Genomic DNA, 15,363 nt, shown 5'->3' with positions numbered 1-15,363 from the left:
GATTGGGAAACCAAAAAAAAAAAAAAAAAGAGGGGATTGCTTAGAACTCAGGAGGATCAGTCTTTTGACTCTAGGCTCAACTTCTACTCTAACCTTTCTATTTTTATAGAGTCTACTTTCCAAGCCTAGAATGAATTTCCTTCTCTATGAAATCTTTCCAGATTATCTTCCTCCTCAAATAATCTTACTTGTATTTACTTATCTCTTGTACACATGCAAGTAGGGCATCTACCTTCCTTTTCATTTCAATGCCCAGGAAAAATAGATGGAAGAGGAAACCTACAGTTTGTTGGTTCCTACCACAAATAGAAGAGTTGTACCTTAAAGAGATTGACTAATTGCCAAGGAGATACTGAAAAAGGTTCTGAAACCTAATGATGAATTGAGGGATTTTTATTCCTAGAGGAACGATATTCTTTTTCTACCCTGGGGGGGAGGGGTGGTTCAGGGATACTGGAGAGACTAGAGAGCATTTGCTTTCAGTTTGGGACACAGACTATATAGCTGATTTAGAGTTTGGGATAAAAAAGGAGCAAGCCATCAGCAAGGTAGATGATTGAAAGCCTTTTTTTGGTCTTTTAAATATATTTTTATTTATTTCATCAAATATTTTCCAATTACATGCACAAATTTTAACAATCTTTTTTTTAATTTTGAGTTCCAAATTCTCTCATCCTTGAGAAGGCAATTTGATGTCAATTATTACAAGTCATGTAAAATATATTTTCATATTAGCCATGTTACAAAACAAAACAGACAAAAAAGGAAAAAATAAATTTTTTTTTAAAATATCCTTCAATCTGAATTCAGAGTTCTTCAGCTGTCTCTCTAGAAATGAATAGCAATGAGGCAGCTAGGTGGCACGGTGGATAGAGCACTGGCCCTGGAGTCAGGAGTACCTAAGTTCAAATCCAGCCTCAGACACTTAATAATTACCTAGCTGTGTGGCCTTGGGCAAGCCACTTAACCCCATTGCCTTGCAAAAAACAAAAAGGAAATGAATAGCATTTTTCATCATGGGTTATGTGGAATTGTCTTAGATCATTGTCTTTATCAGAGTAGTTAAGCCTTTTACAATTGATCATCCTTACAATATTTCTATTACTATGGACAATGTTTTCCTGGTTCTGCTTACTTCACTTTGCCTCAGTTCATATAACCTTCCCACTACCTACTCATTATTTTTTAAAGCACAATAGTAGAAAGTGTCTTTTGAATAAGGTTAAGATTGTGGTGTTTGATCATACTCTTCCTAGTTAAATCACTAAATGGGAGATAAATGAAATGTTCTCCAAGAGACAGAGGGAGCTTAAATGCTTCTATCCTTTCCTACCTTTTCTCTCTCCAGCTACAGGCAGTTGGTGTTTACTCCTATTTATTCTTCAAATCAATTTATAAATTCTAATTTAATTTGTGATTTTGAAAGTCTTTTCCCTTGACACAAAATTATGATCTTTTATAACTGTTTTGGGATCCTTGTCTATATCTTAATTATGTCAGTGTTGGTCACATGTGGATACTAGCAACTAAATGGAAATACACAAAATTACCTAGGCCAAAAGGCTTATTTCCAACCCAGAATAGTTATTAAGGATTTCCCTACCTAGAGGACTCTAAGCTATAATTGGGAGAGAACCTTATGATTTTTATTTCATTAAAAAAATTTTTTTACAAATTTCCCAAAGGGGAAACTAAACTGAATCCAGAGTTATTGGAGTTTTTTCCCCCTTTCCTCTAGGCTAATAAAAAAATAATCCACCATTAAACCAGAATCAGATGGCTTAGAATATGGGCAGTTCAACTATTCACAAACATTTTTTAACTCCAACTTCTGATAGAAAGGGGGTAAAGAAGGGAATAGATCAAGACATTATGGTTTTAGCTATGGCTAGAGGGAGAAGATTAGTCTGGAAAATTATCCTTTCTTGATGGAGGAGAAGGAAGGAGGCAATATTTGGGTTTTGTTATTATATTTATTGTTTTTTTATAGGAACAAACCCTTCCTCACAGCAGTACCTGTTATTTACATGAGTGTCTCTCTAAATGAATATAAGTTTCTGGAGGGCAGGATTGTTTTCTTTTTCATTTTCCCTATAGATATACAGCGCCCAGCAAATTACCTTGTACATGGTGTTTAATCAATACTTGCTCAATTGAACTGCATTGCTCAAATACTCAGATTTTAAATTGCATACAAAAAAGAAAAGGGACCAGCAACCACAGAGACACAGGAGAGATTCCGGGAACAAAAGTCTTCTGTGGTCAGAGTAGCTTGAAAGAAGAATAAGTTTAGCAGCAGCAGGAAAAAAGAAATGAGTAAGAGAAGCAGAAACACCAAAAAGCAGAGCAAGCCAGGTAATCGGTATTACCCAACGGCATCACGGCATGGCACTGAACTAAAGGTCAGGGGTTCCAGTCAGAACCTAGCTGCATGATATCCTGAAAGATGCAGCTCAAGGAAATAAGAATGATTTTCTTCTCACTATAAAGAGAATTGGAGATTCTCTAGAGAGTTGTACAAAGAAACAAGATGGGGATGATGAGCTGATGCTGAGGCTGTAAAAAAGGGGCACTCAGCCTTGGCAGTTGCAGTAGGGCATGTTCAATGGAGAGAGGAGCTCTGTGAGATGGAAACAGAGGTATTGCAGTGGTTTGTCAAATTGAGATCAAAAGAGTTAAGTGATTTGTCCAGGGTCACCCAATTAATCAGCGACTCAGGCTAGATTTGGACTTATGAAGATGAGTCTTCATGACTACAAATCAGTACTCTATGTAGCTGTCCAGCACAGAGTAGACACTTAACACATGCTTAATAACTGGCTAACTGATCATGGCAGACAGGACAACAATGGCCAGAGAAGGGGAGGAGTTATTTATCACTGATGAACGTTTACCTGTCCAAGAATCCAGAAAATTAAAAAAAAACCTATTATTTTATCCCTTCTCCCCTCCCCCTGCTCCTATCCAAGAGGACAGTTGTTTGCTATTTTAAGTATTGATTTTAAAAGCTGACTCACTATAATTTGAACTATTTAACTGCTTTTGATTCATGTATGTCTCTACTGCAGACAGAAACTTAAAGAGGAGGTGTTTGGCTACACTCCGTGTATAGTTACACAGAAAGCTCGAGCTCAAAGCCCAGTCTCTTGGCTAAGGGTGGAAACAAGAAGAGACAGTCTTGGTTTTAATTGACTGATTTTGGAAAAAATTCCCAAAAGACAAAACTAAATGAGATCTGAGGTTTTCCTTCCCTCTCCCCCCAGACCCAAGCTACAATAATCTGAGTCAGGATGCCATCTTTCTGTCTGGGCTCTACTGAGTAATCTGGTTTCACCCATTAATCCTTCCTCTTACTCCTATGTCAAAAAAATTCTCTGTAAGGTTGGAGCGAAGGGCAATAACTGGAGAAAAGGAATTGCTCGATGGCAACATTCATATTCCAAAGATGAGGCAGGAGATGAAATCAATTCTTTTCTTTTTGACTTCACTCTCAAGCTTAAACCTAGACATATACAATTAGTATAAGAAGATAAAGAAAGACCCTTATTTTCATTCCCCAAAGAGATTGCTTTGGGAATTATAGAAATCAGGAGGTAGGAATTGTAGATAATAGAAAATTTAAAAAGAAAAATGATGATGGCCCTAAGGGATGATTCCAGATGATGGGGAAGTGGTGATCTAGATATCTGCTTCTTTTCTGTTTGTAGTTCTTTAATGAATTTAACAGTAAGAAATAACTTAGAGCTGGGAAGTTTAGAATGATCAGATGATATAAGGGTCATTCTTCATTATAATTATCTGGTTTTATCTCTTATCTCTCTAATAAACTGTAGACATTATAAGATTAGGGACTATTTGTTCTAGATTTTGTATCTTCTCCATGGTCTAACACAGTTCTTTGTTTAGTACATGCTTAATGAAAATTGGTGGAATTAAATTGAAAAGAACATTATTCTGTAAATAACAGATGATTCTTGAAGCCTGACAGAACCACAAGACATAATCTGTCCTCATCCCGTTTCAGACAAAGGGGGTATATGGACTAGGGGGGTGAAGACTGGGCCTGCTGGTAGAGTGGAAATGTCACTGGATTTGAAATCAGAAGGCCTCGTTTCAATTCTGATCTCTGTAATTTACTATCCTGGCTTTAGGTAGCTTTTTTGAACCCTCTGGGCCTCAATTTTCTCAAATGTAAAATGTGGGAGTGGGCTTAGAGTCAATGGCCTCAAAAATCCCTTACATCTCTGAATCTATGATCCCATGATTCCCTACCTGCTCATTATCAACCAACATTCATTAATCCAGTAATACTGTCTTTTGTATTGTTCTGTGCCATGACTTTCTATCATTTTCCAATTCTTGCCATTTTCACTGCCTATCCTCCATACTTGGAATGTTCTCCCTTCTTAGTTCTGTCTCCTGGCTTCCCTGACATCCTTCAAGTCTCAGTTAAAATCCAACCTTTTCCTGGCCCATCATAATGTTAGCACCTTCCTTTTGAGGCTTATCATATGTTAACACACACACACACACACACACACACACACACACACCCATCTTGTTTGTACATAATTCTTTGTGTAGAGTTTCTCCCATCAGACTTAAAGATCCTTAAAGGAAGGAACTATTTTTACCTGGAACACAGTATGTGTTTTATAAATATTGATTTGACTTTCTTGACTATCATATACAAAACACTGCAGTAACCACTGAAAGTACAAAATGTATTACTCCTTGCCTTTAATAAGTTTGCAACATAGAGAAATAGGATATATATATATATATATATAAAATAAAAGATAATTCAAAGTAGTCTGGGTTCAATCAGTACCAGGTGAATGGTATAAATAAACAATGGCACAGGGATTCAGAGGATGGAGAATTTATTCTGGGCAGGAGGTTTTGATGAAATGGAAGAGATTGTTGTTTGGGCTTGGCCTTTAAATAAAGGTTGAACTTCTCTGAGGAGTGGAATGTACTTTCCAGTCAAAGTGAGAATCATAAGCATCAAGGGCAGAAAGTGACCTTTATTATCCATTTATGGAACATATTAATGAAACCTCAAAGAACAAAAATTCAGGAATTTCCAGAGACACAGAATATCCTTAGGCCAAAGGGCCAGACAAAAAGATATTTTGGAGTAAAATAAAATCCATTTCTATATTTAAAATTGCTGAAATTTTAAAATAAATATCATTTTTATATTTAATATTTTAAAGGAGTAAATGTTGCCAGCATCAGTTTTTTCTCCTGGGACATTGTTCACACTTTGAAAAACATCAGTTTCTGATCTTCTAGGGCACAAGAAAGTTTAAAAGAATGAGAGAAGAGCATGAGCAGGGAAAAAAGCAACTGCCACTTTGTCCAAGTGATTTTAGGCACCCAGAAGTGCTGTCAGTATTTTGCCTGGTAGTGAAGAAAGAAGACTGGACTTGGAGTCAGAATACCTGGACTTGAGACTTAGCTCTGACATAATTTTAGTGTATGGCCTTGAAAAATCATCTTCTGTGAGTCTTTTCCCTCATCTGTAAAATGAGGATGATATTTGGTTTATCCACTTCATAAGGTTGTTTTAGAGAGGCAGTGAGATAGTGAAGCGACTCTTTAAAGTCAAGAAGATCTGGCTTCAACTCCTGTCTCTGATACATGCTGGCTATATAACTGCATAAATCACTTCCCACTGTTATGGACAAGTCTCTAAGAGTATAAGTGCCCATTTGCAATGATAGGTGGAGTTTCATCACAGGTCAAGTCCCTATCCCTGTAGCATTGTGGTGAAGTAAGTGTTTTGTAAATATTAAAATAGGTATAGATTATCTGCCTCGATTATTTTAAATATTTATAGCTTTTAGTAATTGGAAAGGATATATGACAAATTCAGATCACATCAAGTCAAATTAGAATTCATGGAGTTGTAGAAATAGAATGAGAAACAACAGGCTTTATGACCATAGGACAAAATAGCCACCTTCTTTATGGATATGGTGGGAAGAAATGCAGAATGGGTTCAAATCCCAGTGCTATTATTCCCAATTTCTAGATATTGAGATTGTCACCCATATTCTTTGAACCACAGCTTCTTCATCTATAAAATGAGAGGGTTGTTCTAGATGATTTCTAAGATCTTTTCCAGCTCTGAATCTTATGATTCCCAATGTCATCCTGTTAGCAAGATAAAGCATTCAGAAAGTATAATCCCAGCCAGCTGGAAAAAAACAGTAGTCAACAGAAATTCCTTTCATGAAGATGTACCAGAGATGTGCAATCCATAGAGTATAAAATGAGAGGATTAAAACAAATGACCTCTAAGTGTCTTTGATTCTAAGATCTAATGACTTAATAGCAGCCAAGGAAATCAGGATTGACATTCTGAACTTGATGTGGCAGCCTCTGGACTGCTTTACCATTGTTCAGTTGCCTTCCCAATCTAGAGCTTCCTTCTCACCCTAGAATAGAGCTCTGCTCTGAGTTCCAATTCTCCCATTGGTGAATTCTTTCAAGTAACTCACCAGATATGAATCAGGAGAAGGCTCTGGGAGGGAATCAGGGTTAGGTGACTTCCCCAAGGTCACACAGCTAGTAAATGTCAAGTGTCTGAAGCCAGATTCAAATTTATCTATTCCCTTTTAGTCCTCAACATAGCAATAGAGCAGTTAAATTCACACATTGTTGTTGAAGCTTGTAGTCTGGATTCTTTTGCCTAGTCAACTGTTGTTCATTTTTTTTTTTTACCTAAAAGGGGTTCATTACAGGACAGAAGCCAATTTTTCCCTCTATCTCTTGCTTTTCTGTGAGCATCATATCTCTGATCATTCTTCTTTCTGGGTCATTAATTATTCTTGGTCAATTGTACCTATCTTAGTCAATAGTCATTCACTCATCCCACCATGAAGATTTTCTACCAGCCTTTCATTACTACTTAGACTTCCAAACAAATAGTCAGTCTCTTGGTCAAGCTGCTAGATTCCAGAAGTCCTCCTCCTCAGATAGGGTGATTTTCCATGACTATTTTTCAGAAACATTGATAATTATTGAGGTTGATTATGTTCCATCTTAAACATATTCCATCACACAATAAGAACATGCTTGTCATAATTACTGAGTTCCTTCTTTAGATGACACATTTCTTTGGTCTGCAAAGAATATGCAAAGTAAAATCTCTCTGACCAACTCCAAAACTGGAAGCTAATTATCTGTGTTGGCACTAACCTCTATTTTTTCTGAAAGGTTTTATGAAAGATATGAATTATCAGGTTGCTTAGACAGTAATCTCTAATTTACTGCCTGCAGTATTCTGATAATGTTTGGGATCAATTCTTGTCTCTTCAAATTTCAAAGATGTTTGTTAGGTATGGGCATATTAGAGTCACAATGTCCACTTTCTCATTTCTACCTAAATCTTCCCTAGAGAATTTCAAACTCCAGAGTGATACAGCTGAGGAAAGAAATGTCCTTCTTGATCAGTCCATAGCAACCTAGTCTTTGCATATGTTTTAGAGAGATAGATGTTGTGTTTATCATAAAATAAGTAGAATCTAAATGTCACCTGTGCAGCACAATAAAATGTCACATTGTTCAGCACAATAAAATACTATAATTTCAATTCTCAATGTCACTGATGTATGGTGTATTATGTGTCCCCATGAAAAAAAGTCAAAAAAACTTTTATAGCTCATCAGCTAAGGTCTTTTGGACCCATACAGACTCCCATTCCTCATCCTATTCTCTATTTCTCTTTGTTGTTGTTGTTATTTTGTTTTTGTATTTGCAAGGCAATGGGGTTAAATGGCTTGCCCAAAGCCACACAGCTAGGTAATTATTAAGTGTCTGAGGCCAGATTTGAACTCAGGTACTCCTGACTCCAGGGCTGGTGCTCTATCCACTGCACCACCTAGCTGCCCTTATTCTCTATTTCTCAATGATCCAGTGGAATTTTATTTCTGATAGATCAGTCCCACATTCCTCTCTCCCATGCAATAAACACAATTATAGTAAAACATAGTTGGCTTCTTTGTGTGAAATCTCTTGGGTTTTGCTCCTGATGTGCCAGTTTCAACATCTGCTCCCAAATTTATCTTTATCCTTCTGGGATGAGTGAGTAGGCATACTAGTCCAAGCATCCAGCTAGCTTGACTTGGGCTTTTTTGGTCCATTTTGATTGATTTGAATACATTTTTGGTCTCAACAGCTCATACAAGTTGAGATTTCCAAGTACCAGATTGAGCCAATATAGAATACTTACTCTTTATTATAGTTCTCTTTCTTATCATCACCTTTATCTTTGTTTCCTAATCTCCTGGTGCTTTTTGATGAAGCATAATAATAATAATCACATTCATATGTTTTTAAGGTTTGTAATAAACTTTTCATATTTTGCCCTCATAATAATGCTAGGGAGATAGGTACTGCTATCGTCTTTATTTTACAGATAAAGAAATGGAGGCTGAGGGTTATATAGCTAATATTTATGTGAGGTAGATTCAAATTCAGGTCTTCAGAACTTCAAGTCCACTATCTTAATCACTATCCTACCTGGCTGCCATTGTATTATAGTTATTTGAAACTATAGCATATTATTAGGCACATACCTTCTGATCATTTGGTCTTGCAAATACAGCTTCAATAATTTCTTACATAGAGGACCATAGATTCTTTAATAGGTATTAGAATTTTGCTATTGTTATTCAGTTGCATCTGACTCTTTGTGTTTTTCTTGGCAAGGATACTACAATGGTTTGCCATGGTCTTCTTCAGTGTGTCCCCATTTTACAGTTAAGGAATTCAGATAAATAAGGGTTAAGTGATTTGCCCAGGGCCACATAATAAGTGTCTGATGCCATATTTGAACTCAAGTCTTTCTGATTCCAAACCAGTACTCCATCCATTGAGCCACCTAGCTGCCTAATTTAACATTACATACTATGAGAAGTCAGTAAAGTTATGAGACATTCTCAAGAGAATGCTAACTGTGATGGCTAAAGAGAGGACAAAGAGAAGAGGGCAAGAGAAGTTATTTCCTAATAGAACTGAATTTCACTCATCTTGTGAAGGAATATGAATGATAGTCTTGAGACCCTAATATATCCTGAAATAATTCAATATCAGTATTTTATTTCCAGAATTGAGTACAAATCAGTGATATTTAAAGGTGACTTTGACAATATATGTGTGAATACACATACATATATAGATATATCTAGAGAGATGTATTTTCCACAGCTGATAAATTGTAAATTATGTCTTTGTTACTGTTGATAACTGTTACTAAATAATATAATTGGAAAATTTGATATTTATTTAAATCTAAGGTATTTAAAGATTTGATTTATAAAGATAGACAAATGTTTATAGGTGAAAGGTGTCTTCAGCTTATAAACATATAATATTTTAAAAATGAAGATACAAGCTTCAGAGCTAATTGATTTCAATTTTCCCAATTTATGTGAATATATCAGAATATGCTGCTCCTTGATTATTTTAGAACCCAAGATGAGAAGGAATAAAGAAAATAACTTTGGAGAGTTTTAATCTCCTTATCTAGGCTATATCTGATGCAGAGCCAATCTTAAACTTCTGCTGCATTATCATGATCATATTTTCTGCAGTCACTATTGCTTTAATTATTGTTATCTGAAGAAACTTCTTTAACTTAGGTACAAAGTCAGAGATCCCCCCCTTCAATTAAAGGACAATAGAAATGTCATATAGTTCACATAGAGGACTATAAATTCTACAATAGGCATTATAATCTTGCTGTTATTGTTGTGTCTGACTCTTTGTGACCCCATGTACTCACATTGTCAGATTGTCCAAGACATGCAAATATAATGACCTAGGGGTTCTGAGATCTTCTAACTATTTCCTCTATTCATTGGTCTGTTACCATTTCTCTTTCAGTTATATCTCAGTGTCATATCCTTACCAAGGTTCAATGAATTCCTACCTAGGCCAATACACAAACTACTGTATATGTAATTATAGCTTTCTACAATGAATCCATTCTGGCTAAAAAGCTCATTGACCAACAGCCTGAGCCATGCTAGCCAGCTGGCACTGGGTCATTAGCTACAGAAGAGAATGTTCTTGTCTCCAACTGACATCATCAACAGTCTGTCTGATATCATCATGAAAGATTTAAACTTGTTTAAACAATTTGGCATTAGAAGCAAAATTATCAAGTTTCACCATTTTTATTAATCTCTCCAGAGATCTCAGAAGGATCAAGAGGGGCCATTAGCCCACAGAGTGCATATGCTGAATTGTTTTCCTGACTGTATATTTTCCACAGCAACTTATAGCCATCCTCTCAGATTACACAGTGCAGTATGCTCTCTGTCCTGGATTCCTCACAATTCCTAGGTATCCTGTTAACTCACAGCCAAAAGTCCTTGCTTAGCAACATTTCCTCAATAGTTATTGAATCATGGTTAGTACTTACCTCAGAACAAGTATAAAATGTCACTCTGATACACCATTATTTAATTGTCATTGATATAATTTACAGGAATCAAATCTGCCTAGATTAATATCCAGCTTCTAGAATAGAAGTCTACCAAATTAACAAAATTAGATTTTCTTTTTGTATAATTGGAACCTAAGCCAACAACTCTAACTTCCATTAGCTTGTGAGCTCCTTGGGGGTAGGAGCTCTCTTTTGATTCTTTTTGCATCACCAGTGCTTAACACAGTACTTAAGAAATGCATATTGATTGATGGACTGATAGACACAAAAGAGCAGAAAACAGCAAAATCTCTGTCATAGTCAATAATCAGCTCAAGAATGAGCCTTGTGGTTCAGCACAAGCATTTTAAACTTGAAGCCCATAACCAATCAGACAGAAGTCCTACAGTATAGCCTCTGTGCCAGATGACCCCAGTCTCCCATATGCTATAATTCAAGTTTATGGGGAGTTTGCTGGTGAATCATCTGTCTTGACCCACTGTGCCCTTAGTTAACTACATGAATTAAGACATGATGTTAAAGTCACTGCATTTCTTTAAGATTTTCCTCCATACCTTCCTCTGAGCTGTGACAATATCTCCTGTACCTCAAAAATAACATCTGATAGAAATTACAAGTCTTGATCTTTTTTTCAGGACCAATTTTTGGATCTGGAGCTTCATGGAAAATATATTTCTGGGGGCAGCAAGGTGGCACAGTGCAAAGAGCACCAGCCCTGGAGTCAGGAGAACCTGAGTTCAAATCTGACCTCAGATACATAATAATTATCTAGCTGCGGGACCTTGGGCAAGTCATTTAACCTCATTGCCTTAAATTTAAAAAAAAGAAAATATATTTCCTAATTGGATAGACTAGTGCTCTTTAGAATACTCAGAAGCTTTGAGTTTACCCAAAATATTACAGAAAGAATACTACAGTTCTTTAGTCTAACCTGTAATTATGTGATAATTTCTTCTACAACCACCCAAAAAGTATTCATTCAGGTTTTATCTGAAGATCTCCATTGAGGGTGTGGTAGGAGGAACCTGCTATTTTGGTGAAGCTCTCATTGCTAGATTTTTTTTTAAATAAATGAGTTGAAACTTGCTTCTTTGCAATTTTCATCAGTCATTCCTAGATTCACTCTCTGAAATAAACCAAAATCAACTCAACAAGTTAACCTTTCAGGTATTTACAATTAATTATGACTTCTCCTCTGAACTTTTTTCCTCTATACTAAATATTCCCACTTCCTTCTACTAATCTGCTATGACATCATCTCAGGGTCTCTTGCTCTCTTGTTAGCATGTCTAGATTATTTGTCTATCTTGTCAATGTCCATTGAACACAGTGTAATTTGTAAGTAGAGGAGGAGGGTAATAAAGAAAATTGTCTGTTAATTGAAAAAATAAAATAAAAGTTAAAACTAAACAAAAGAAATTTTTTTTAGGTTTTTTGCAAGGCAATGGGGTTAAGTGGCTTGCCCAAGGCCACACAGCTAGGTAATTATTAAGTGTCTGAGACCAGATTTGAACCCAGGTACTCCTAACTCCAGGGCCGGTGCTTTATCCACCGCGCCACCTAGCAAACCCTAAACAAAAGAAATTTAAAAGAATTGAACATAGTCCTTTAGATGTTGTAAGAACATATTGTCTGAACAGGGAAGAGTACAGTGAAAGTTTCATGTTTTTCATTCTTGGCAACATGTTTTTTTTATTGATGTCTAAGATTGTACTTGTGTTTTTGGCTGCCATGTCACATTGTTGTCTTTTATTGAATTTGTGGTCCGGCAAAACTTCCGTAATCCTTTTCCGCATAACCTAGACATTTCTCTTCTATTTGGACTAGAGAAGTTGAATTTTTAAAATCCAAATATAGGATTTTACATTTATACATTAGTTCTTCAATGGATCCAGACTTCTGTCTGGTTTAGACCAACAATGCAGATTGCAACCCATCTATACTTTCTCCTTCTGGGTGACCCTATTTCCACATCTTCCCATAAATCCTCTAGAAGAATAGCAATCTAATGAGCTAGAGGACTTTGTGTTTATTTCTGTTCAACTCCATTTTATTAAATTCAGCCCCACCCCCAACTTTAACCTGTCAAAATTAAATGTGACTTGCTGCTAATGATTTAAGTAAGAATGAAACCTAGAAAGCAAATGTCACATGAGAATATGTAGAGATAGAGACAAGAGGGAGGGTAAGAAAATAGGTAACAGGGGACTATTATGTATTAAAGAAGGAGGAGGGAAAGAATTCAGCAAAAAGAAAAATGCTTGACTTTCTGAAAAAAATATCATCCATTAAAAGTAAGATTTTGTGTGCGTTGTTACATATAGTTTAAAAATTCCTAATAATAGAATGCAAATCAGGGTATATTCATAATGACTTGTCAGAGGAGAGACTGCAGTAAAGCAGGTGCTTAGTCCTTCATTGGGTATGAATGACTTTCCCAGGCCCTACTCACATCTCTTGTCTTGCCAACATCATTTATATATGTACAGGGCAATGCCAGCAGGCACTAAAGCCTGCCAGGTGGCATAAGGCTAAAATAGCAAGAATACTAAGAGTTGGCTCAAGAAAAGGCAGACTGAGACAGAAGGGGATTTTACAAAATTTCAAAGGGAATAATTAAGAAAGCTTAGAAAGAAAGAAGCTGTTTATGTGGGAGAATTCATCTCAGAGAAAAAAATATCTAAAGACTAGTTTACAATGGGACAACAGAATTCAGGAAATTCAAAATGGCGAGGGATCCAGTATAAGGTCACCCCCATTTAAAAACAGATTGTAAACAGTTGATGTTTAGCTGACCCATGACTGCATGGTGCAGAGAGTGGGGCCCTAGCAGAAGAGGGATATAACTTTTATCCTACAAAGACAGCAAAGAGGCAATGGATGCCCAACCTCTTCTCATATTCTCTGGGGATCTGGTCTACCCAGGAGGGAAGATTTATTTTCCCAAACACTGAAGAAAGATTAGAGAAGGAATGTGGTTTCATGGAAAAAGAACTACCTTTGGAGCTGACAAAATTGGGTTCTGCAGCTGACTCTTTCACGTACAGGCTACCTAACTCTAGAATGTTCCAACCTCTCAATACAAGTTTCCTCAAATCTGAAATGAGTATGGATATACATATTCTATACCTATCTTATGGGGTTATTTTGGAGATCCAATAAGATCATACATGTGAATGTGCTTTGAAAATTGCAAGAAATCATGTATCCTAAAAATTGATGAATATGAAAAATCCAGAGAAATATGAGGAAAATTTATACATGAAGTAAGTAGAACCAGGAAAACTGTTTACAATGATTATAATGTGTAAATGGAAAGAACAACACCAAAAGAAAATGAACTCTAGGTAATTATAGTACCTGAGTTTGTGTCCAAAGAATAAAGAAAAAGCATGTCCCTCCCTTCGTTAGTGAGATAGAGAACTATGGTTTAGATATATTGTCAAACTCAGTGTTAGTTTGGCTGACCCGTACATTTTTTTCCTCTCTTTTTTATATTTTAGTTATAAAAAAATGACCCCCTAAACAGAAGAGGAAGTAGGGATATAGTTGCAAATAAAGTTGATACTTCAATAGGTATCAACACAAATTTAAAAGAAAAATAGTGTCAGTGTTTATAATGATAAAGGATTCAGCACTGGGTTGTCAGCTTTCTTAATCTTAGTTAAACTTTCTACCTAGTTCTTTTCCAAGAAACCTTACTTTTGAAACCAAGACTTTCACCTTTTGATAATTTTGATACTTCCCTGATCATTGCAAACTGAGGAAGCTTTCTTTGATCTAATTTGCTTCTCTCTACTAAAAGATCTTGCTGCCCTCAATCTCTAATACTCCCTCATCCCTATCCCCTTTGTTACTGTTAGTGTAACTGTATAGATGCCCAAGTATGACATCTGCTTCCCTTTCCTCTGATCATCTCTTGGTAGGACATACTCCAAATCACAAAAGTGAGTTTCTAAGACTTTACTTCCAAACATGATTATATAAATTCATGATCAATTTGCTGAAGTAACTAGAAGTATGAATAAAACTAATCCATCCCAGACTTCTAAATTAACTTATCTACATACAATCTCCCATGATTAGCTTGGTCAATGATTTTCTCTAGCTATGAGGTGTATAGTTCCTTCACAGACCCATTAGAATGGATGGAACTGGTCCCAGGTTCAATGCCATAGCAATTTCAGAATCACTCACTTGGGAGAACTAAGTCAAATTCACACATCCATTCTACAACCCCACTTTTCTTGAACCTAGAAGCTTCCTGACCAAATTGGTGGGATTTGGACACTATTATCACTTACATTGTTGTATATTTCACTTTTGTCTGTTTAAAGCAGAGGCATAGGTGAGAAAGATCATCATTATTTTTTCCTTTGGCACATCAAAAATAAACTAGGTCCCACTGAAAAAGTACACCCAGAACTTAAAGAAAATCTATCACAATAATTATTTAAACATATTACTTAACTCACATAAACAGGTTTTCCTATGTACACTATATCCTTATAACAACTATGCCATAGACACTATATTTTATAGACAAAGAAAATGAAACTCAAAAAGGTTAAGTGGCTTGTCCAGCTATAAAATGTCAATTCCAAGACTTAAACCCAGATTTTTTTGGTCTAAGAATCAGTTTTCTTTCTATTATACCACAAATTATCAGAAAAAAAAATTTCAGTAATTCACAAAAGCTTCCAACTCAATTTGAAATAGAAACACTGAATAAAACACTGAATAGAAATAAAACACTGAAATAGAAACACTGAATAAAAAAATATTTTATTGATATCTTTGTTTTAGAACACCATGTCCAAATATATCCCTTTCCTCCTTATCCCTTGTAGCAAAGAAGAAAATAGAAAAAACATTTAACAAATCTAACATAAAAATATGTA

This window comes from Macrotis lagotis, chromosome 3 (genome assembly GCF_037893015.1).
Source record: "Macrotis lagotis isolate mMagLag1 chromosome 3, bilby.v1.9.chrom.fasta, whole genome shotgun sequence".
NCBI lineage: Eukaryota > Metazoa > Chordata > Mammalia > Peramelemorphia > Peramelidae > Macrotis > Macrotis lagotis.
Note: the sequence above shows the minus strand (reverse complement) of the source record.